Raw genomic sequence first — 4,536 nt, 5'->3', positions numbered from 1 at the left:
TATAGTTAAATAATCAACTAGTTTTCTATACTAATGCAAATGTCTATGGTTCAGTATCATTCTACTGCATAGAGCGTGGTCGTAAGAAATACGATTGAATGGAGCGATATGTTGGAATGGAGTTTATTTCAGGTTTCCACGATCATTGCCACCAATTAAAAACATCAAACAAACAAGACGTGTTCAAAATTATTAAATGGGAAAACAGCATAATATCAGTATTTGAATTTCCTATGAATTAAAATTTTGAAACTCCAAGTTGCAATACCATTCCAATGGTTTAAAGCTGCCCATTTTATACACTTTTTTCTTACTATTTAAAATTTGATCTTGCTCTGGAACCACCTATTTAAATTTTAAGTGCTTTAAGAAACAATTGTTTACCCGAAAAAACGAAAAAACAAATACGTCGAATTGTCGCAATTGAAACAAAGAAAATATGATGAAAAGTAGATTTAAAGCAATCATCCAAAAAACTGTGTGTGACGATTATGAGATCAACGGAATATACATCGAGTAGCGATTGAATGAATGATTGAATGGGTTACAGTTTCATAAATGTTAAGCGATTATATAATTGCCTGCTTTTATCGTTGTGGACTTATGTTACAAAATTCAACACAATTCGCGCATATTGAATTCAATTGTTTTTCAAAAGCGAGAACACTGCCATTTGTTTTCTCGCTTGCTGGGACTCTTTGCTCACAAGCACTTTTTTTCACAGAATTGCATCGTATTTTGCACAAGATTGTTTGTCTTGCAAAATGTAAATTCAAGCACTTTTTTTGTATTTAATTCGAGCTAATTTTGGTTTTTGAATCGTTCAACTTGCAAACATTTTTAAGCGGTTGCCATACACTCATAATAAATCGTCACGTTACGTGGTTTACGTCTTACAAGATGTCTTCAGTCATTTAGAACCATTAAGATAAAGAGAGAAAGTGGTTTTTTTAATGTGACTATGGTTTCAAAAATAAAGCTTTCAGTTCATTGCTCTTCACAGTATGCAGATTCACCGAAGAATATATATAGGAAACAAAAGATATTGTGGGTGCTGCGTCGACAATAAATTCAATAACGTAATGGTTTCCACAACATAGTAAGCTACACGAAATTTTAAGCATCAAATTAGATGAAATATATATTATTAATTGCTTTCTCAATGTCGTAAACAATTTTTCAACAAAGAAGTAAATATTGAATTTTGCAACCATGGTTATACATAAAAAACTAAAGTTTATATATCTTGGTTGAGATTATTTTAATGATCTCATTTAAAGTTATGGTCAAGATTGACAACATTTGATAAAAAAAAACAACACGTCGCCTTCAAATAGCTTATTTGTGACATCGTAATGGTCATAAATGCCGAAAAAGATGAACAAAAAGACAACATCACACAGTTCAGTATAACGTGTCAATCGTTGTCCAACTTAAACCAAATAAATAATTACGAAATGTCGATAATTTCTCTGATGACAATCGAATTAAAGATCAGCTTGACCATTTGCATTGAATGGTTTTTTGAAGCTGTATTTGTGCCACGCATCTTGTGTCTTGCCTTTATTTTCATAACTCATTGCTGCTTATGACCTAAAAACCGATTTACGATGATTGAATGAATGTTAAAGCTATTGTATGAAATTCACATCGGTAACATCGGTTATATTGTAAATGCCGACTAAGTGAAGTCCGTACGTTTGTTGTTGTGTCTACCAAAGTGGTTGCGCACAATCTCCCGCACTCTCTTTAAATTTTTGTTCAGCGAAGTCCAAAGAGTAATGAATACATTTGTCGTTGCATGGCAAACATACTCTAGTAAGTATGGCAAGTGCAATTCGGCGCTAAGATATACGCGAAATTATCACATGATCATTGAGTTTTACTTTTTATTTTTGTGTATGTTTTGACGGCGAATGTGAAACGTTGCGTTATTCCTGATTCATATCGACATTATAAATAACCGAAAAAAAGAATATTTGTATCGAAAAAAGATGTAGAAATAAATAAATTGTCAATTTGTTTTTAGCGTCGATGGAAGCGATTCCTATGCAAATTTTGTTAATTTTTATAAATATAAATCCAACTGTTTCAATTCAGCATAGCAAATCAACGAGTCATGTTTACAACTTTTTTTAAAATTATAATTTAAATATGTAATTTTATTTTTCATAATAGAATTGTAAAAACGTGATCAAAAGTCATGAAATATTACCGTCTGATCAAATCAAGTCGAATACGTTTAAAATAAAGAATTGACAAATCCAACAAACTTCTCCCATACTAATGAGTACAATGAATTTATTTTTGTTTAGTTTGTTTGAAAAATAATTCAATATACGCTTGAAAAATATCTGAAAACTGACGTGATCATGACTGCAAACAAAAAAGTTATGCTGTAACAGCTGTTGCAGAAGAAAGAATAATCGTTTCTGTAGAAATCAAGGCAATATTTGATTATTTCGATCTTTTTTCATTTGCACTTTTAATTAACACTTTTTGTTGATTTCGATTAACCTGAATTCACGAATGCAAATGGAATCTGTCGGTAACGCGATGTATTGATAACGTGATGAGTTTTGCGATGAACGGTATGCGATAACTTGTTTTATTAACTTGTTTCTTCGACAGTATTTCTGCATTTTGAAAAGATCTAAACATTTTTATTGATATATATTTATGGTTATTTTTTTCTCTCTTTTTCAATTGCCATTTACATATACTCAGTAGCAAAGTTTTTACATGATTTGATCCATAAATTATGAGCTATATCAACTTCGATATATGTGAAGAAGTCACAATTGTCTGAACACGTTCGGATACAGGAAAAAGAGTGGTCAAGATGTCACTACGTAATTTAGTTGAATAATTATGAGTGGATTGTTGTTTCTCTAGAAAACAGGAATATATAACTTTCCAGAGAATATTTGTTTATTGCATGATTATGTAAAATAATAAATGATCACGAATATTTGGGATTTATTGCCCGATTAATAAAACACTCTCTTAGTTACTTTAAAAAGTGAAAAACCATCTCTAACCCGCTCTTGGGTAATTATCCACTTGACGGAAACCATTCGAAATTATACTCATTGGAGGCACAATAGCCTTGTACAGTCACTATATCGAAATTTTAATCGAAAATGGATGCTGCGTCTAACGAATCAACACAGACAAGGTTAGACGATTTGTATCTTTCGAATTTTTATCGATCTTCAACAAAATCACAAAGTGTTTGCTATTATTATTGAATAAAAAAACTTACGGGTAGCGCACTTTTGTGGAACCTGGGAAAAAACACAAAGAAAAGAACGAATAATAAAAAAAATTAGTGAATAATAGAAAATAATCAATATACGTGTAAAATAACCACGTACAGGAAGTGACAAAAAGCGTCCTTTTGTTTGTCTTTTTTCACGTATATCGGTTTTGTTTTCACCGAGACATGCAACAATGCAGAATGCAGCAATCACCAAAGCTACCTTCATCTGCAAATGAAAATAATATTTGTTTTGTAATTTTAAAATGAATGAAATGACACCACAAATCCGATTAATTTGAATTCGCGATTGAAAATGAATAAACACTTTGAAATTTCAAAGAAAAAAAAAACAATTTATTTTTATTTTCGTTCAACGCAGGAAAAAAAACTTTACAAATTAACCAATAATAATGTATTTGTCATGAAGGTTTGAAAATTAAACTACAAAAAGGAACAAATTGAACATTTATTTCACTTGTAGCACCTTGCCACTGAACATTGAATAACGAGCTCAACGAATTTTATTTATATTGAACTGAATCGATTCAATTTATACCTTTCACTGATTTTATGTTTTTTTTTTTATAAATCCAAATTCTAGATGTATCCAAACAGGTCCGCGTATAAATGAAAACAAAAGTGTAACCGTAACGCAAATTGAATTTATAGCACAGAATTCTCACCATTTGGAGCTCGCAACAAATCAACAAAGATACTTCGATACATTTAAAAGTGGGGGGTGCTTCACGAATTCAAGCGAAATTAACGTTGAACGACTGTCGGAATGGTGCTTCAGATGGTAATATATACACATCTCGTGTGTCTTTACTTCTACGTACGATATGTGGGATGTTGCAAAAGCTATATAGCTATAGATCTATAGATTTTGATTTTTTTTATTGGAATTTTTTAGAAGAATCTCATGACAAAACAATTCGATTGGAATGGTACAATAAAAAAATTAATTCAAAGTCCATATTAAAAACACGTCATGCATAAATAAGTACAATTTGAGATGGATTTCTTTTCATTACTTTTCAATGGTTCTAGTCAACTTATAAATCCTTTGTCAAATAGGGCGATGTTCTATTTATATAATTGAACTTATTTTGTTTTCACAAGTCTTGTATATGCGTGAATCAAATGCTTTCGACAAACACGAGTAACGTGAAATCGAGCCGATTTTTTAAAAAAAACTTGACACCTGACTTCATTTCTGGTCACAAATAAATAATTACGGGTCAAAAATGTAATACGTTTGTTTGATATAATGA

At 30.9% G+C, this 4,536-nt stretch overlaps 1 long non-coding RNA gene across 1 annotated transcript; it reads right to left on the bottom strand.

The window, feature by feature from the left end:
* Positions 1–3,163: 3,163 nt before the first annotated feature.
* LOC116345480 lies at positions 3,164–3,924 on the bottom strand. The gene is made up of 3 exons (XR_004201503.1): positions 3,819–3,924; positions 3,378–3,488; positions 3,164–3,287 (listed from the first exon to the last, which is right to left on the bottom strand). It is a non-coding gene; the product is annotated as an uncharacterized LOC116345480 (long non-coding RNA).
* Between the last annotated feature and the right edge of the window lie 612 nt (positions 3,925–4,536).

The sequence above is a fragment of the Contarinia nasturtii genome, unplaced genomic scaffold, assembly GCF_009176525.2.
Source record: "Contarinia nasturtii isolate CC-2019 unplaced genomic scaffold, AAFC_CNas_1.1 Cnas_scaffold_1276, whole genome shotgun sequence".
Taxonomy (NCBI): Eukaryota; Metazoa; Arthropoda; class Insecta; order Diptera; family Cecidomyiidae; genus Contarinia; species Contarinia nasturtii.
The sequence above is the reverse complement of the archived record's forward strand: the minus strand, read 5'-3'. Positions and strand labels throughout refer to the sequence as shown.